The sequence below is a fragment of the Peromyscus eremicus genome, chromosome 7 (assembly GCF_949786415.1).
Source record: "Peromyscus eremicus chromosome 7, PerEre_H2_v1, whole genome shotgun sequence".
Lineage (NCBI taxonomy): Eukaryota > Metazoa > Chordata > Mammalia > Rodentia > Cricetidae > Peromyscus > Peromyscus eremicus.
In genome coordinates this window covers 56,564,614-56,584,686 of record NC_081422.1, presented here as the reverse complement: position 1 = coordinate 56,584,686, position 20,073 = coordinate 56,564,614, and the positions used below count along the sequence as shown (strand labels likewise).

The 20,073-nt window shown below is 38.9% G+C and overlaps 1 protein-coding gene and 1 non-coding gene across 3 annotated transcripts in view; one reads left to right on the top strand and one right to left on the bottom strand.

The window, feature by feature from the left end:
- Positions 1-20,073, top strand: part of Glce (glucuronic acid epimerase) — a 36,329-nt gene that overhangs the window by 2,661 nt on the left and 13,595 nt on the right. The window contains exon 1 of one of the 2 annotated variants that reach the window (XM_059268051.1): positions 16,603-16,695. The exons of the other annotated variant lie outside the window; for it this stretch is intronic. The gene's annotated coding sequence lies outside the window, so the exon portion shown is untranslated. Of the gene's footprint in view, positions 1-16,602; positions 16,696-20,073 lie in introns of those variants that run through there. 2 annotated transcript variants of the gene reach the window in all.
- On the bottom strand, positions 8,367-8,439 carry Trnaa-agc (transfer RNA alanine (anticodon AGC)). Its single transcript has one exon. It is a non-coding gene; the product is annotated as a tRNA-Ala (tRNA).

The window sequence follows — 20,073 nt, the reverse complement described above, 5'->3', positions numbered from 1 at the left end:
CTAAATTTTAAGATTAATGACTTCATGTAGAATTGTCAATTTAGTTCTTAATGTTTTTTTTTTAACTAATGGCATGTATAGTGCATTTAATATAAATTCTTCTATATCAAGAATTAGCTAAGTGTTTCTAGCATATTAACCTCAAATCAATAAACAGGAAATATTTTAAGTATGGCAAAATTGTATGAGAAACTTTCTTAGGGTATAAAAGCCATCAACTTACGTAGATCTTTTTTTTAAAAACCTGATAAATGTTAATTCACATTTGGTAAAGAAAAAGCCCAAAATAATCAAAAAAAAAAAATAAAGAATCCAATGACTTAATATTCTTTTAAAACGTTCTAAGCTGAAGTAGATTATAGACTGTGTGGGCGATATGAGTATATTTGTTTATTCCATCCTGTGTTGCAAGTAGATCAGCTTAGGTAGTAAGTTACAAAGGCCAGCACAGCCTTGGGATTTAGAAGACTTGAATTCTGAAGTTACTATAGCCAGACTAGTTGTATAACTTTGAACAAGCCACTAAGCTTTTATTCTTTTTGTCTGTAAATTAAGTCATTAGAGTTTAGCTTCTAAGATTAAATTTTATTTGATGTACTTGCGTTGTTTCTATTTGTGTGTGTATTAAAATATGTATAGCATGAAATTTGCTGTCCTAGCCACTTTTTAGATGTAGTCCAGGGATATTAAATATATTCCAAATGTTATGCAGGTTTCTCCACAGTTTTTCATTTTGAAACTTTGTACCCGTTAAAATAAGTCCCCGGTACCTTCCCTGGCAACCACTATTTTGTTTCTTTTTGACTTTCTAGCTACTTCATTATAATTATTATAAGTCCTACAGTATTTGTTTTCTGTGTATAACTTATTTCATTTAGTATAATGCCCTTAAAATTGATCTATTTTGTAGCTTTCTTCTTTTTAAACAAAAGTAAAGGATATTCCACTGTATGTATTTGGCCACATGTATCCATTCATCCATCATTGGACACATGGGCTGTGTCCATGAACAATGCTGCTGTCAACTTGAGTGTACAGATACAACTTTGAGACCATGGTTCAGTTTCATTTCAGGTCTCAGTTCAGGGAGTGTATTGAAGTACGGACTTGTTAGGTCATAGGGTATCTCTGCTTTCCATAGTGGTGGCTGAGCTCTGAGTTCATCCTACTTGGAGTTCGTGGTGTTTCCTGGATGTTCCTATTCATCTTTCAGCAAATTTGGTAGATCTGGAACTATATTTTTTCCCCACACAATCTCTGCCCCTTTCAAAGGGAATGGCACTATTAGGAGGTATGGACTTGTGGAGGAATGTGTCACTGTGGAGGTGCGCTTTGAGGACTTAAGTCACTCACAGTGTCCAGTTCACTTCCTGTTACCTTTGAATCAAGATGTAGAATTCACCAGGACCATGTCTGCTTGCATGCCTCCGTACTCCCAGCCGCCATGCTCTCCACCATGGTGATAATGGACTAAACCTCTGAAACTGTAAGAATCCACCTCAGTCATGCTGTGGTCATGGTGTGTCTCTTCACAGCAGTAATGACCCAAAAAGACAGAAGTTGGTACCAGGGACTGGGGTATTGCTGTGGTAGGCCTGACCATATTTTTGTTTGGAGGAGTTTGAACTTTGTTAGTTTGGGTTAGGAAAGAGTGGAATGCTTTAAGCACTGCTTAATAGGGCATGCCAGTAGAAGCATGGAAGACAGTGGTGCTGAGAATGATTGTGGGGCCTGGCTCAAGAGGTTTCAGAGGAAAAGAATATTAATACGTGGCCTAGAGATCCTTCTGGTAATATTTTGGTGAAGAATGTGGCTTCCTTTTACCCTTACCCAAAGAGTCTGCCTGAGGCTAAAGTGAAGAGTTTTGGATTAATTCCATTGGCAGAGGAAATCTCAAAACAGCCTAGTACAGACTCTGTCCTGTGGTTATTAGTGGTAATTGTAATGAAGATTTATAATGAAAAGGAACAAGCTGAGCAGGTAAATTAGAGTATGTAAAATTTGGGGAGAAGAGGAGCACCAGGAAGTGGAATGCAACCAAGTCCTGTGTTCAGGGAGATAAATGAATTAAGAAATAGAAAAATGGGAGTGGTAAATTCAGGGCAAGATCTCACCCAGTTACATTTCCAGTTTGTGAAAAGGAATTCAAGAAGAGCTTAGAGCCAGATGTGGTGGTGCAAACCTTTAATCCCAGCACTTGGAAGCCAGAGGCTGGCAGATCTCTGAGTTTGAGACCAGCCTGGTCTACAGGGCAAATTTCAGGACAACCAGGCTTAGGCAGTGAAGGAAACCATGGAAAACAGAAAGCTGGTGAAGATGTAATTGAACAAGGGGGCCATGATCCAGCCCTAGCAAGCAGCAGAACTTGGCAGCTTCTGCCATGTGGTTTTGGCTTTAGGGTCAAGGAGAGAAGAAAGGCCTTATGGAACCTTCCTCCACAACTAATGCAAGCTGGTAAGGCCAGGCATGTGTCAGAGGTGTCCCTGAACGAAGGCCTAGAGAGACCATTGAGTGAAGCTGTGAAGTTGAAGCCTGGATTGACTTGGAGACCCCAAGATGTTGGAAATGCCAGAGTGGTGGGATACCTGCTGAGGAGAGCTGCTAACAGGAAGTGGAAATAGCTCAAGAGAAAGAAGTGTGTTGCACTCAACAAAGCTGAAAGGAGTTAGAGATCTGAAGAGCATTTTCTTCCTTCCTTCCTTCCTTCCTTCCTTCCTTCCTTCCTTCCTTCCTTCCTTCCTTCCTTCCTTTCTTTCTTTCTTTCATTTCCCCCTCGAGACAGGGTTTCTCTGTGTAGTTTTGGTGTCTGTCCTGGATTTCGCTCAGTAGACCAGGCTGGCCTTGAACTCGTAGAGATCCACCTGGCTCTGCCTCCCGAGTGCTGGGATTAAAGGTGTGCTCTACCACCGCCCAGCCTGAAGAGCATTTTGACATCAGACATGGAGATGTAGAGTTTGGAGTTTGCCCAACTGGTTTTTGGTCTTCCTTTAGTCCAGTATTTCCCCACTATGCTCCCTTCTCTACATTTTAAAATGCTAATGTATATCCTATGCCATTATATATTGGAAGTATGTGATCTGCTTTTTTTTTTATTTTGGAGATTTTATGAATCTCAGAAGAGACTTTGAACTTTAGACTTTTAAATAAGTTTGAGACTGTTATAGACTATGGGGACTTTTGAAGTTGGACTGAATACGTTTTTGCATTGTGGTATAGCAGCTATATAAGCCTTTGGAGGCCAGGCAGTGGAATGTGGTGGTTTGAAAGAAAATGACCCCCATAGGGAGTGGCACTATTAGGAAGTATAGCCTTGTTGGAGTAGGTGTGGCCTTGTTGGAGGAAATGTGTCACTGTGGAGGCAGGCTTTGAGGACACATATATGCTCAAGCCATGCCCAGTGTCCTAGTTCACTTCCTGTTGCCTTTGAATCAAGATGTAGAATTCTCCAGCACCGTGTCTGTTTGCATGCCACCCTACTACCAGCCACCATGCTCTCCACCATGGTGATAATGGACTAAACGTCTGAAGCTGTAAGACTCCACCTCAATGAAATGTTTTCCTTTATAAGAGTTGCCTTGGCCGGGCGGTGGTGGCGCACGCCTTTAATCCCAGCACTCGGGAGGCAGAGCCAGGCGGATCTCTGTGAGTTCGAGGCCAGCCTGGGCTACCAAGTGAGTTCCAGGAAAGGCGCAAAGCTACACAGAGAAACCCTGTCTCGAAAAACCAAAAAAAAAAAAAAAAAAAAAGAGTTGCCTTGGATGTTTGTCTTTCTTTATTGATTTTTCCGTGTGTTAGAAATTGAACCCCAGGCTTTGTACATGGTATGTTGTGCTTTTCCATACGGTTTTATCCCCAGCCCTTAGTAACGTGTTTAGTATTAAGTAAAGCATAATATTTCAAGGGGGGGGGGGAAAGTTGCCTTGGGGATGGGGGGGAGCCTGGCAGTGGTGGCGCACGCCTTTAATCTCAGCATTTGGGAGGCAGAGGTAGGCGGATCTCTGAGTTCGAGGCCAGCCTGGGCTACAGATTGAGTTCTAGGAAAGGCGCAAAGCTACACATAGAAACCATGTCTCGAAAAACAAAACAAAACAAAAAAAAAGTTGCCTTGGTCAAGGTGACACAGAATGAGGAGTAGGGTACCAGAAACCAGTAAAAGAGTCAGAGACAGCCCCTGTTCCCACTGTTAGGAGTCCAACAAGAGGACCACGGTACACAACTGTCGCATATGTTCAGAGGGCCTAAGTCAGTCAGTCCCTGCAGGCTCCCTGGTTATCTGTTCAGTCTCTGTGAACCCCTATGAGCCCATGGGGAAGTGCTTAGTCTTATTGCAACTTGATATGCTGTTTTGTTGATATCCATGGGAGACCTTTCCCAAACAAGTGGAGGAGTGGATTAGAGGGTGGGTAACAGAGTGGGGGACTGGGAGGAGAGGAAGGAGGGGAAACTGGCTGGGATATAAAATAAACAAACAAACAAACAAATAAATAATTGTACTTAAAAAGAGTTTCAGTGGTCATGGTGTCTCTTCATAGCAATAGAAACCCTAACTAAGACAGTATTTAGTCCACAACATTGATGGATATAGTTCCAATGTGAGAGCCTTTAGGAGGTCATTTATTCTCGATGTCAGAACCCTCTTGAAATGGATTTGGGACCTTATTTAAAAAAGCTAGATAGATGCTTTGCTCTTCTACTACATAAAGGCATTGTGTCCAAGGCTATTTAAAAATGGTTAGATTCCATTGCCAAGGGCTGTGTTGCAGAGAGAAACAGGGAGTTGGAGTATCTTATGGATAGATGTAAAGTCTCAGTTATGCAGGAATAAAAGGCTTTATGCATCATTGTGCTTATACGTAACGGATACTATGCTGTATACTTAGGGTAAAATACAGTGAGGACATTTTCATTCATGTTTACTGTGAATAGTACCTGCTTTTTAAAAATGCAGTATATCATTGAATACTTCACTGAAGTTAAGCATACAAGATAAATATAGTTATAACTAATTTGGAAAAGTACACTATTTTTCACATCTCTAAGGCAGAAAAATATGATCCTTAGCTGGGACAAAAATCAACCAGTAAAAAGAGAGGGGCAGCCAGGCGGTGGTGGCTCACACCTTTAATCCCAGCACTCGGGAGGTAGAGCCGGGCGAATCTCTGTGAGTTTAAGGCCAGCCTGGTCTACAAAGCCAGTTCCATGAAAGGCGCAAAGCTACACAGAGAAACCCTGTCTCAAAAAGCCAAAAAAAAAAAAAAAAGAGAGAGAGAGAGGCAACATGTGATGAATTATCAGATATGGACATTAAGGCAGCTATTATAAATGTATTCCTTATGTTCAAGAGAATAGAGGAAAACATGAGCATGCCAAGGAAAATGGGCGTTATTTACAAAAACAGACCCAAATAGAACTTCTGTAGAAGAACAATATCTGAAATGGAATCAGTAGCATATTACATATTTCAGGAAAAAAAGGAAGAGTTAAAACCTGAAGATATAGCATTGCATATATCTAGATAGACTACTAAGGGCATTGGCTGCCCAGGCTTAGTGTCTGGAATCCATATGGTAGAAGGAGAAAACCAAAATTGTCTTCTGACCTCTACATGTGTGTCATAGCACATATGCGCTGTCATATACACTCTAAATAAATTGAAATGTAATTTAAAATTTTTAAATGAGGCCGGGTGGTGGTGGTGCACGCCATTAATCCCAGCACTCAGGCAGGCAGATCTCTGTGAGGTCCAGGCCAGCCTGGACTACAGAGTGAGTTCCAGGAAAGGTGCAAAGCTACACAGAGAAACCCTGTCTCGAAAAACAAAAACAAAACAAAACAAAAAAAATTAAATGAAACACTAAGAGAAATACTCAAAAAAAGAAAAGAACACATCACTGAACTACAAGATGTTGTCAAACAAATTAAGAAAGTATAACAAGTTATAGATGGAGATAGGGAAACAAAAAATAGTTCAAATAATGGCCAAATATTACCATGTTTGATGGAAGAGTTTTTCTAGTTAATAACACCACTTTTTGAGTTGTCCATACATAAGCATAAAAGTAATTTTTTTGAAAAGGAATTGGGCACCAGCTGGTAGTGGCACACACCTTTAATCCCACCACTCAGGACACAGAGCCAGGCAGATCTCTGTGAGTTCGAGGCCAGCCTGGGCTAAAACTGAGTTCCAGGAAAGGCGCCAAATCTACACAGAGAAACCCTGTCTCGAAAAACAAAAAAAAAAAAAAAAAAAAGGAATTGGGTAGAAAATGGGTTTCTTCTCTGTTAGACTTCTTTTAAAACTTTCTTTGTAGAGATAAAAATTTTGTCTCCAAGAAAGAAGTACAGCCTCTATTATGAATGTTTATCACAGGCCATATAACCCATGTTACTCTTGGACTATATGAAAGCTTTATCTGCATTGCAGTTGGTATAATAGAAAAGGGAAGATTTGTGTATCATGTTAACTTTTGATTTCTTAATATCTGTTAGCCTTTGAAATCTAAAATTTACCAAATGTGAGTAATAATTTACTTTTCAATGCTGGAAATTGGACCTAGGGCCTCAAGACATTCCTAGGCAAGAACTCTACCACTTAGCTACATCCCAAGCCTGAGTAATAATTAAACTTCTGTCTTGAAGTTTATATTTGAAGGAACTTTCTCATATATATATATATATATATATATATATATATATATATATGAAGCAGGGTATAGGCTGTGTGATAGAACTTATGGTAGGGAGAGAAGACATCCAAGTCTATGTGAGATATTTGTGATGCCGATACAAACCCAAGGAAGTGGTTAAGGATGTGGTTGGGGGAAAACAAAGATACATGTTTGTTTTTGTCTAATATTTAGGTTCAGCTTTCAACTCTAAATAATCATGCTGATTATTGTGTAAACTGCTTGCATAAGTATCTGTGAAATATGGTTTTAACTTTTGGATTATGTGTTATGTATAGAAAATATAGTTCTGTAAATTAAGAAATAATTCTTACATAAAATTTGACATCTACTACAGCTATATTACTTAGCTAAACAGAATTTCTGTGCTGTAGTTTGCTTTCATTTCAAATTTTAAAGCTGACAAAATACATCCTTCACTCTGTGTGTGGTGAAGCCTTAAATAGGAGGCGGAGAAAATCCTACCGTGCTGCAGTAATCCAATCCAATCACCTTCCTGTTTGTTTGGAAAATTGTTCATGTGGGAGAGCTTAGCTTAAATCTTACTTAATTCACATTTATGGCTGATAAAATTTATGTTCCTGACCAATATATCATTCTGTGCAAAGGCAGATTGTATTTTTTTTCTCTTGATTGCTGTTCTTACCAACTTTTATGAGATAATAAAAATTACAGAAGCTTAAAGAAAGGTACTCTTTTCAGGGGAATATGTACTCTGACTTTTCAGGTTGCTTATTTGAGAAAATGTCCATAGATGTTTATTAAATATTTTATTAAATGAACTGGTAGATAGGTGAAGATCATTCATTTTGCTGGCCTTAACAAGCATAACTTGCTAAGCATTTCCCTCTTTCTGACTACTATGAGTGTCTGCTGTGTGGTAGGCACTAAATGGAGGTGTTCATTTTATATTGTAACTATTTCATGAAATAGATATTATAACTGATTTATAGATGAGAAAAATTTTTAGAAAGGTTATTTTATTTATATAACATCATCTATCTTGGGGCTGAAAAGATGGCTCAGTTGTAGGTGGGCTTTTCTTTTCCGCCCACAAGTTCCCAAATAACCAACATGAAGACTTAATATTAATTACAAATGCTTGGTCGATAGCTCAGGCTTATTACTAACTAGCAGTTACAACTTAATCCATATTTCTTATCTAAGTTCTACCACATGGCTCATGGCTTGTTACCTCATTTCGTACAGGTCCTGTTTCTTCTGTATTTGGCTGGTGACTCCTCTGACTTTTCCTTTCTTCATCCCAGCATCCTTAGTTTGGTTGTCCCACCTATACTTCCTGCCTGGCTACTGGCCAGTCACCTTTTATTAAACCAATTCGAGTGACAAACAAAACGATTGTTCCACAACACACAGTGGTTAAGAGCACTGGCTGCTCTTGCAGAGGACCTGGGTTTGTTTCCCACTACTCTCACGTGGCGGCTCACAGCTGTCTGTAACTCCAGTTCTAGAGGATCCACACTCCTCTGACCTCCGCAGGCAACAAGCACATGGGTGGTACACAGTGTGTGTATACACCAGATGTAGTGATGCCTGCCCGTCTCAAAAACAAATAGGTAGCATGTGTGCATTTATACAAGACTAATTTTATCTGTTGCTTAAAAAGTCAGATTTTTTAAAGTGTTGGGTTTTGTTTTTTGTTTTTTGATTGTTTGTTTTTTGAGGTACTGGGATTTGAACTCAGGGCCTCATGCATGCTAGGCAAGTGCTCTACCATTGAGCTATATCCTCAGTCCTCTTTTACTTATTATTTTGAGACAAAATCTTCCTAAATTGACTCTCAACCAAGTATAATTTGTGTATAATAAAATGTACTCCCTTTAAAGTATACAGTTTGAGTTTTGTCATTTTCCACCACAACAGTCAAAATATAGAATATTTTTATTGCCCCAGAAAGTTCTTTGTGTTCTTTTGTGCCATCCTCCTTGATAGATAACTCTTCTAGCCACTGCAGAAGTGAATTTATGGGTAGTAGGTGGCCTTTGGTGTGTGTTTTCTTAGGATGTCTTGGAGATTCATCCATGTTGGGGCAGGTATTGGAATCTGTGTTGCTGAGTTGTGTTCCATCGTACACATGAGCCATTTTATTGTGTCTGCAATAGATGGACATTTGGATTACTTCTGGCTTCAACGGCCGCCAGTGCTCATGTATAACCTGTTTAGTTTTAGAATTTCTAATAACATTCTTTTTAGTGAGTAGTTCATAGATTTCTTCAGCTTACATCACCTAAAATATGAGCTACCTCATCAAAAGCTCAGCCCTCTATTGTAAATTAAGGATAAAAAATTTTGCTGGCTATTTTTAAATTTTGGAGGGCAAATAAATGACATCTGGAACACAATTTTTTAAAAAGTTTAGCATGTTCTAGCAGTACAGAGATATGTAGTATGGCAAACATTTGATTTAAAATTTTAAATTGGCTGGGTCACACCTTTAATCCTAGCACTCAGGAAGCAGAGGCAGATCTCTGAGTTTGAGGCCAGCCTGGTCTACAGATCGAGTTCCAGAACAGCCAGGGCTACACAGAGAAACCGTGTCTCAAAAAATAAAAAACAAAAAAAGGCTTAAGTTGGAGTTTGGTCTATAATTGGCTTTAGTCTCCACTTATATCATTTATTAGACTTCTGTCTATACCATTTATTAAGTTGGAACAAATTATAATTTTGAATAAATTAGTAACCTATTTGAAAGAAAAATAGAACTCTGCAGTTAATCCAATTCAATCTTCCTTTGTTTAGAAACATTTCCATATTTCCATAGGTACATACATGATCTCATTTAAACCTAGACATTTTTGGGGTGCCAGTGAGCTAGTACAGAAAAGTGATTGACAATAGTAGCAAAGCCTAGACGAGTCAACACTTGACTCCATGTGTGTTCTTATATAGAAAATGGAGCCACCCACTGGAGTTCAGAGAAGAAAATGTGATAACTGATAAGGACTTGAAACTGCTGGTCTCTTCCTCTTCATTTTTGTAAGAAGCTCCCTTGTCTCCTGCTCACTATTCTGTTCAATATTTATTATTTAAAACTTTTTTTTTAAGTTGCAAAAGATTAGGCCGGTCAGAAGGCTGGTACCACAGTTCCCAGGGTAGTAGCATTGTTGGAGATGTGGGAGACCTTTAAGAAATGAGACTTTATAAGAGGTCCTGAGATCCTTGGGGCATGCCCTGCAAAGGGCCTATGGAACCTGAGTCTCTTCTCTGTCTCTCTTTATGTTGTACTGTGAGCACTCTGCCAGACACATGGTCCTGTGATGATGTGCCATGCTCACCTAAGTCCCTAACAAAAGAAGCTGCCTTCTATTAGACCAGAATCTCAAGGAAAATGAACTGAATAAACCTTTACTTTAAGTATCTTGTCTCAGGTGTTTAATTGTAGTAACCCAAAGCTTACAACGTTGCTCAATGTCTTTTTTTATCATAGATAGTAGAAAATAGTAAGTATAGGAATAGTCTAACAATAGGTTGTTTTTACATGATTTCCATTATATTCTGTCTACTTTTTCTGTATGATGCTTTCTAAAGTACTTCAGAAATGCTTCCCATTATGTCTATATCAAAAAGTTTCAGAGTAATTAACTTTAAAAAATCATTTGAGGCTCTACTTTCCACATACAGATTCTTCTACATAACTAAGGACTCCATGTCTTTAATAAAATGTAAAAAATTGCTAACCTAGCAAGGTGGTGTACACCTTTGATCCCAGTACTCAGGAGGTGCAGGCAGGCAGACTTCTGATGGTTGAGGTCAGCTTTATATACAAATCGAGTTCCAGGACAGTGAGGACTACACCAAGAAACCCTGTCTGGGGGTGGGAGGGTTGTGTTTAAAAATTGCTGTAAGCCAGCTTCCTGAAGAGTCTTCCTTGTGTCATTCCTGGCACCAAACTTGAGAAAAGATGTTCCTTGAGACTTCCTGTCATCAGTTCCTTGTAGAACTTCCTGAGAAAGCTCTCACTCATACTGTGAAGTCCCCCTGTTCGGGAAACATGCAGTGAAAACACATCATTAGGCTCTTTTTCTTGGCTTTCCTAATGAGTGGAGAAATCTTACACAGCTGCAAAAGCCTGCAACTCCTCTCTGAACTGATTTATTTCCATAGCTTCTGTTTAGTTTAACACATTGCTTAGAGCAAGCAGAGAGCCTTTTACTTAAGTGCTATACATTACTTCAAGAAGTATTTAGCTCCACTGCAGTGCTGCTTTTCTGGATACAGAGCAGCCCTTCACTCCTAGTTCCTTATGCTGCCACTGGAGAATGTTAAGCTGAAGACCCAAGAGACTCTTGAGGAACAGATCTGCTTTTCAGAAGCTGGTGCATGATGCTGCTCATTGTCTCTGTACAAGCCATGAGCAAGTTATTCTGCTCCTACCTGGTTGACAGAAATATATAATGATTTGGAAACCAATGTGATACCGCAGCCTGGTGGAAAGAACTTAACCCTTTGAAGTCAGATAAATGTTAGACTAAATTCTACTGTGTATATATAGCACATAGTATATGAGGAATGTATTTGAGGCAGGGAGTAACATTCCCTCTCTTTAAAAAGAAAAAGAAAAAAATCCTTTCTGATTTGTTGAGGATTTTTAACCCAAACATTCCATGATAGACAGGAGTAACAGAATTGCTAATGTGTGTGGAGTCATGCTGGTGGTACTCTGCACCAGCTTGGGATGATGGGAGATGAGGTTGCTGTGCAACACCAGCCAAGTGTTAAAAGTTACTTACACTGTGCCTAGAACAGGCCTTCCAGGTTTCTGGATCAGATATAATTTAGCTTACTACTTATGACCGACAGTGACGATTGTAGCAAAATATACAAGTAAAATTTTCCTGCACCTTCAGTCTAGAGAATGCCAACAAATTTGTAAGAATCTCAGGCTTAGCACTTATAGTCTAACTAAAATGTTCTTTGAAGTATTGTGCAGTCCCTAAGCAATAAGACTTATCTGCTTTCTTCTAAGCAGTGTGACAATCTAAGCATATACTATGTAAAATTAAAATTATCAATTGATTCATATCTCACTGCGAGATGTGGAGAAAGAGCTATATGAGGAGAAAGTGGTTCATTTGTGCATTGGAAAGACTTTCTGGTGAGAGGGTGTGGTAGTCCACTGGCTTGCTCCCCATATCCGTGTTCTGCTTCTCAAACATTGAACCCTGATTTTTTTTTTTTAACTTAGCACATTGCTGTCTGGAACAATAGGTATTTCTCAGCCTTCCTTTCAACTTGAGATGGCCATGTTCCTGAGGTTTAGCTAATGAGATGTCAGAAGTGTTCTGTGAAACTGAAGGGGGAAGGTTCATTAAAGGGAACTGACTCCATACAGAGATGCACTCTTGCCCTTGGGCCTTTCTTCTGCTTCCTGGGCTGTAATGCAGACATAAAGCTGAGGCTTCCCTAGCTTTCTTGGGTCATAGGTTGATAGAAAAAGATTAAAAGTGGCTATGTCCTTGATGAGCATGTAGCAGCGTTCAAAGCTTCAGACTGCCTACTTCTGGGTTTTTTTTAAATGTGAGTAAAAAGTAACAATGGCTGGAACATATGGTGTCTATTTCTAACAGCATAACCCAGTCCTCACAGGCATAGGTGTCTGATTCCCTCTAACTCCACCTCTAAGAACCTTGACATGAAACCAGCACTAGAAGCCCAGAGCAGTACTATATGTCTGAAATACTGAAATGTCAAGAAATTTCAACTGAACACTAGATATTCACACTGAAAGGAACCAGAACTTGAAAACAATGGCTGTTTCAGGTCTTAGGCAGGAAGTGTACATGATGAACCTAGGATGTCTTGTCATGGAAAATAACAGAGGAGCTATCAAAAGCTATTGAGGTTGATGAAAGAAAGGACTGAGGAGTCAATTTGAAGAGATTGGCAATGGCTAAAGTTAGAATATCTTGAGCATTAAACACCAATAACTACAGTAAATTGAAATTCATCAAATATGGTAAAACTCTGAGCTTTTGTGTTGTTTTTAAATGTTTTTGGTTCATATTTAGATGTTATTAAGGAATCAATTCATTATTTTGACAATTGCTAAATAAAAAAACAGTAATTACTTTCTTGTACAACTATACTTTCAGGCTAAGCAAGAGTTGGTAAGGGCAAGGTTTTTTCTAAAGTGTTCTGACTAATACAGAAGGGCTGATGAGGTGTTAGGTGAATTGCTAATGGAGAATTCTTTAATGACTGTGTTAGGCTGGCAGCACCTGAACACACAGATTAATTTTAGTATCATAGAGATAGTTCCACATTGTATACACCCTGGATAAATTTCACACCTCTATCATGAAATATTCCTGTTGAACAAAGCAAACCCTACTTTTATCAAGCCTCTAGATCTAGCTGCTGATTTATAGGAAATACTGGAGATGAGATTCTGCAACCATTCCAAAAACCAAAAAAAACAATACAAGGCAAAACATAGACTTTTAATGGATTTATTTTGTTGACAGCTTTATGCATGTATATAATACATTCTGATTACTCTCTCCCAGCCTTGCTTTATCGTCTCCCCATCCCTATCAGCCCCTTTCCCAGATTCATGATGTTTTGTTTTATGACCCATTTAGTTAAATCAAGGCAGTCTGTGATTATTAGATTGGAATTATCCATTGGTGCCTGGTGGAGTTATCAGTGCATTCATAACTGAAGGCAGAATTATCCCTCTCCATGAATCTGTCAGTAGCAATAGTCCAGCAGTTGAAGAGTAGAGACCCCAGAGTTCCTCCTTCATTTATGCCAAAGTTTTCAACCTTCCTAATGCTATGACCCTGTAATACAGTCCCTCATGTTGTGGTGACCCCCAACCATAAAATTATTTTGTTGCTACTTCATAACTGTAATTTTGCTACTGTTATGAATCGTAATGTAAATACCTGATGGACAGGGTATCTGATAGGCAATTCCTGTGAGTTGAGAACAACTGACGTCTTATTGCCAGCTATCAGGCCCATTCTTGTGCAGACCCAGTGTTGGCATCTGCTGTTGCTGTGAGATCTCGGTTGCAATGGCTGTGTATTGTCTAGAAGATAACAGTCCTAGCTCTTCTTCCTGTCTTCTGGCTTTTACATTCTTTACATTTCTCTTCCACAGTGCTTCCTGATTCTTAGAGGTATTCGAGAAGGAATGAATACTCAGCTATACTTACCAGCATCATATATAGCCATGAGTTTACATTCACCAACATCCCCTGGAAAGAGTCTCCTCTGATTAAGGCTGAGAGTAGCAGTTGTCTTTGGGTATACACATCAGTATTTAGAATTGACACAATGTCAGTTTAGCCATCAGCAACATTCAGCTTACCCATTAGGGCCTGTGATCTTCCCCACCATGTGTTTTTAACCAGGTGTATAATATCAGAGATGGATTCCTTCCTGTGGGATAGGTCTCAAATCTAATAGCAGTTGATGACTTCCCTAACAGTATATCTTGCCTGGCAGGTTGGTCTTGTAGATCATAGGATTCACAGCTAGGTAAGTTCATGGATGTCTTTTCTCCCCTGGCAGCCTACATAGCCCCGCCTGAGATTATGAAAACTAGCTGGCAGAAAGGACGCTTCCAGCTCATTTCCAGCTGGTTTTCTCCATACCAACAAAAGCATATATATACCCTGTATAAGAGTTTACTTCACAGAAATTTTGGAAAGTATTTCTTGTGCTTGCAGGTTTGAGAAATTGTGGCGATCATGGATGTTGAAAATGAATTCACAAAGCAGTGAGGCTGGGCTAAAAAGAAGAGCACTAGCTAATAGAAAGTCATAAATCCAAAGGGTGTGGATAAAATAAGGACGACAGGATGGAAACTAAAAAAAAGTATTAAAATAAGCAGTAGAGTAGAAATTGAATTATGCAGTAGCCAAATTAAACTGCACCAGAATAGAGAATACATTAGAAAATTGAATGCATGATATAGAATACAAATTTAAGAAGCTTTCCCAAAATGCAAACGAAAAGAGATGTAAAAGATTTGAAGAAAGTAAAGAATAAAGAGATCTAAAACATAGAATTTCTATTCTAGAAGAGACCAGAGCAAGTTGAAGAGATCTATTTACTATTAGACACTAAGGGGAAAAGATGAAGGATTACCTGATTATAATTCAAACAGGCTCATTCTCAAACACCTGGGACACTTAATAATCAGACAGACAAGCCTATTGTGGTGAAATTATGGTTTTTCCTATATTAAAATCACCATCATAAAAGATTAAAAATCCTTATGATGCATCCAGGCAAGGAGAGAAACAAGCAAAACACCAAAGCAGAGACTCACCTTAGGTCTTTCTTACGTAAAGTTATATTGTATTTATATGTACATGAACAGTTGGTTTGGGGACAGAATTCGACCTTGTCTAAAAAGAGCTACGAGTGGTGGGACATGCCTTTAATCCTTAATCCCAGCCCTCCTGGAGGCAGAGGCAGATAGTCTCTGTGAGTTCAAGGACAGCCTGTTCTAAATAATGACTTCCCGGCCATCAAAAGGGGTGGGGGGGGGGGGTGGGGGGGAGGAAGAAGAAGAAGAAGAAAGAAAGACCTGTGAACTTGTAAGTTTAGTTTCCATGATATAGTCTTGACAGCTGATGCCAGATCCCTTTCTTATACTAGTTATGTGAGCCATCAAAGAATCGTGTCTTCAGTGACTACTTAACATCACCAAACTTCAGGCTCATCATCTGTAAAATGGGGCAGACAAGTGTGAGCCTTGTCCAGACTGGCCTGGAACTATCAGTTATATTCAGCCTTCCAAGTGCTGGATTACAGCCTGCACCACCAATCTGCATTAGAAATGTAATCGTGTTTGAAGCATTATCAGCTACTTGTATCAGAGATCATTTAACTTGGTTACTAAAAAGTTAAGTGGGCTAGCATAGCTTACTTTTGTCCTACTGTGAGCCATTCCTGGTGTGTTCTTCTTGTTTACATTTCTAGAATGATCTTAATCTCCCAAAATATTAGTTCTTTTTTAAAATTAAAATCCATCATTGGATATTTAACCAATTGACTATATAGTTTAAATCTTTAGTTAATCAAGCAGTAAACAACAGTAATTAAATTGTAAATCTGTTTTAAAGAGTTGACCAAGATACATCTCAGTATATTCTGTTATGTTACTTATATTCATTTCTATTTGGTTTATATTTTTCAGACATCCAAATACAGTAATGAAAACATAACTGCCTGGTTTGAACACCTGTGTTTTTAATTTGCATTTTAAACAATTCTTATTTATTTAACAAATCTTTAATCAAGACCTCCTTTGGATCAGATACAGTCCTAGGCACTGGGAATGCAGTAGTGGATTGGAGATGGATAGTAATCTGAGTATGTAATGTGTCAGACTGAGTAAGGAGCTAGAGAATGATGGGTAAGATTGCTCTTTTACAGGCTGGAGAGATGGCTCAGTGGTTAAGAGCACTGACTGCTCTTCCAGAGGACCTAAGTTCAATTCCCAGCAACCACATGGTGGTTCACAACCATCTGTAATGAGAGCTGGTGCCCTCTTCTGGCCTGCAGGCAAACATGCAGACAGAACACTGTATAAATAAGTAAATCAATAAAAAAAAAAAAAAAAAGACTGCTCTTTTACATGAGCTGGTACTCATTGAGGCCTTTCATGAATTGACATCCGAGCAGTGGCTCAAATGAGGTAAGAAGTGAGCCAATAGATACTAGGGAAAAAGAGTGTCAGGAGGGGGAAGACAAGTGCAAGTGTAGATCTGATTAAAAGCACGCCTGACTTGAGTCACTTTCTACTGATTACTTCCGGTCTTGAAGTGTTCCTGGTCCCCTTGCAAAATTCAAAGGGAACTGAGGGCTTCTTTCTCTTAGTTCAGAGCACATTCTTCCTAACTTTTAGTGCTCCTATCATAGCATTATTCTGATGATGCCCTTTGGTCTGTCCTCTAGGTACATGGATAGTGCCTTTCTTACCTGCTGCATAGTAACTGGAGAGAGACTAAATGCTTAACCAGTCCATTTGAGTATGTATTGATCTGTTTCTTCTACTCATTACCTAGGAATGATAAGAAATCTAATTGCTTGATAGGGTTTTTTTTGTTTGTTTGTTTTGGGTTTGGTTTTGGTTTTTCAAGACAGGGCTTCTCTGTGTAGCCCTAGCTGTTCTGTAATGCATTTTGTAGACCAGGCTGGCTCTCACTCTCAGAGATCCGCCTGTCTCTGCCTCCCAAGTGCTGGAATTAAAGGTGTAAGCCACCACTGCCTGCTTTCCTCCTCCTCCTCCTCTTCCTCCTCCTCCTCCTCCTCTTCTTCTCTTTTCTTTCTTTCTTTTTTTTTTGTTAATAAGAAAACAGGTCGTAGCAGTCATACCTTCATAAACGGCCTACAATTATCATTTTGTGAAGGATTACATAATGCTGATTTCCTGATGTTTCTCTTCTACAATACTAACTGACCTTCAAGGAAGAAAACTTTGTTGACTGGGGCTGTTGGTTCATTCTGAAATATAGTTCTCAAAGTTACTGGTTTTCACCATTTTAGAAGATGGCCAGTTTTTTGTGTGTGGGGGTTTTTTTGGGGGGAGGGGGTCTGGCTTTCTCCTTTTTGAATAGTGTTGATACTTATGAGTTATTATTGACTCTGGTGTTTTTAACTAACCAGATGTAATTCTCACAATTTGTTTTGTGTTATTTATTTATTTGTTTGTTTGTTTTGAGATAGGGTTTCTCTGTGTATCCTTGGCTGTTCTATCCTAGAACTAACTCTCTTGAACTCAAAAAGATCCTCCTGCCTCTGCCTCTGCCTCCTGAGTGCTGGGATTAAAAGCGTGTGCCACCACCACTGGCAGTTTTCACAATTTTTAGCACATAGGAAAGAGGAACTTTTGAGCTGACCACTATGTCTTTTAGCTGCACAACACTGTATTTTTTAAATGGTGGAAATGTTTAAACATGTAAGTATGTAACTTAGTATACAGTATGTCCGTTTGTCAGATTTAACAGTTATCAATGTTTTTTCCAATGTTGATCTAATGCCTTCTTAACTTTTTTTCTAACCTGGATCTTGCTGTGTAGCCCAAGCTAGCCTCAAACTCAGAAATCTTGTTTTAGCCTCCAGAGTGCTGGGATTTTGGACACTTACCACTATACCCAGCATCTACAGCTTTTTTGACCCATGGATTATGATTCCATTTATTTTGAAAGTTTATTTGTTGTCTGTCATGATTACATACTTAGAATTATTCATTTCTCTGAGAAGTCCCATTTTTTTTTAAGTAAGAAATGTTGACAATTATAAATCTTGATATTAAGGTTATTAAAAGTGTGTTAAAATATGGTGTTTTGGTTTTTCCATTATGTGCCTTGTCATAAAGGTAGTGTTGTTCTATAAACAGTTACTCATATTTGGGTAGAAGAGGAAAGATACTCCTCAAAGATATAACAAAGAGCTTTCTATTTTTATGTTTAAATTTTATTATTGTTGTGTGTGCTATGATGTTGGGGTTGGAGTATAATCCTGGAGATCAGAGGACAACTATGGAGTCAGTCCTCGCTTTCCACCATTACCTGAGTTTGTCAAGCTTGCATGGAGAGAGCTGCTTTGCACACCCGATATTTCTCTTTTAGTGGTCAAAATGCCAAGCATAGTTGATATATTATATAAATGAAAACATATAGGTGTTTTCGTTCAGTTTGACTTTATTACAACTTAAGGAAATCTTTGATTTATAAATATATGATCTTTGACAGATTGCTTGTACCATACTTCGTGCTATTTTATTTTAAATCGTAGTAATGATATAAATGATGAAACATTATCAGATTGAATATTTCTAATACAAAAAGAATATTAAATATCTCCCAGACCCAAATTTTCTGAACACTGATTTGATGCCACAAGTGGAAAATTCCACAGCATGAAACTACCTCTTACACAAAATCATCAAAAATACTGTATAAAATTTGGAACTGGAAAGCTGGCTAAGCAGTTATAAGCATTACTGCTCTTGCAAAGGACCTGGTTTGGCTTCCCAACAACCGCATCGAGCAGCTCCCAACCAGTTGTAGTTCCAGGGGTCCAACACTCTCTTGTGGTTTCCAAGAGTACCAGCACACATGTGGTCACAAACACACATAAGATAAATACATTTATATACATTTTTAAAGTATATAAAATTCATTTTCAGGCTTGGCATGTATACAAAATACTAATGAATTTTGTGATTAGATTTGAGTCCTATTTCCAAGATATTACATACATGCAGAAATCCAAAGACCAGAAAAGATCCAAACCCTCTTGTCTCAAGCATTTCAGATATTCAACTTATATTACATTCCCAGGTTCTAAATTCTGTGTATATTTTCAGGGTTCATACAGATCTTTGCCTCTTCTTCTATTTAATGTTCCACTGAAATACAATACCTAGAAACAGGAAGTGAAGAGGCTTAGGTGACCAGGAGGACTGCCAAAGGATGGCAGTTGAGCAGACCTTGGTTTGGTACCAGAAGGCCCAACTGCACCTTCTGCTCACCCTCCAGACTTCACCTCACTTGGACTGTGAATTACTGGCATTAATCTCAGGTGAAACAACAGACAGGTTTTCTATACAGACATTGGAAATGGCTAAGTTTCCAAAGCCATCTTTGTTCTGATAGTTAAATTGCCCGCTGCCTTCCTGTTCTCACCTAGAGGAGTATTCCTGTTAGCATCTGCCTGGCCCATACAGAGCTCTCTCTTCAGTCCACTCTGGACTGAAGTTCAGTCTACCCAAAAAGCAGACCATCTTTACAGTAATTGAGAGAATCTAATATGTGGTCACCAGGCAAATGAGGAAAACTTAATGGCAGGAATAAGAGACAAGATATCCAGGAAAAAAATGTCAATGGAAAAAAACAAATAATCACAGAAATTTTATTTTTAAAAAGGAACTCTGTAACATGTAGAGAGCCACAAAGACAGTACTTTTTCTGTTAAGCCACAGGAGGATACACTGGGCTTAATACAGAAATAATTAGCCAGCATGCTGTCCTTTCAAAACTGTAGAATTCATGAGACGAACAAAACTCCTTAATGAAGTCATAGTGTCAGATATCAGTCTGCATTCAGACCTTACCAGTAACCCATAACTATATTAAGACAGTACAGGGCAGTGGTGGCACACGCCTTTAATCTCAGCACTCGGGGGTAGGCAGAGCCAGGCAGATGTCTGTGAGTTCTAGGCCAGCCTGGTCTACAGAGGGAGATTCAGAACAGGCACCAAAAACTACACAGAGAAACCCAGTCTCGGGGCTGGGGGTGGGGGGAGGGGAAGGAGACAGTGCAGTACTGCCCTGAAACTTTGAAGCTAATCTGAACACAATCTGCATCTTACCAGACTGTTCAGAGTGGGAGCAGAAGGTCTA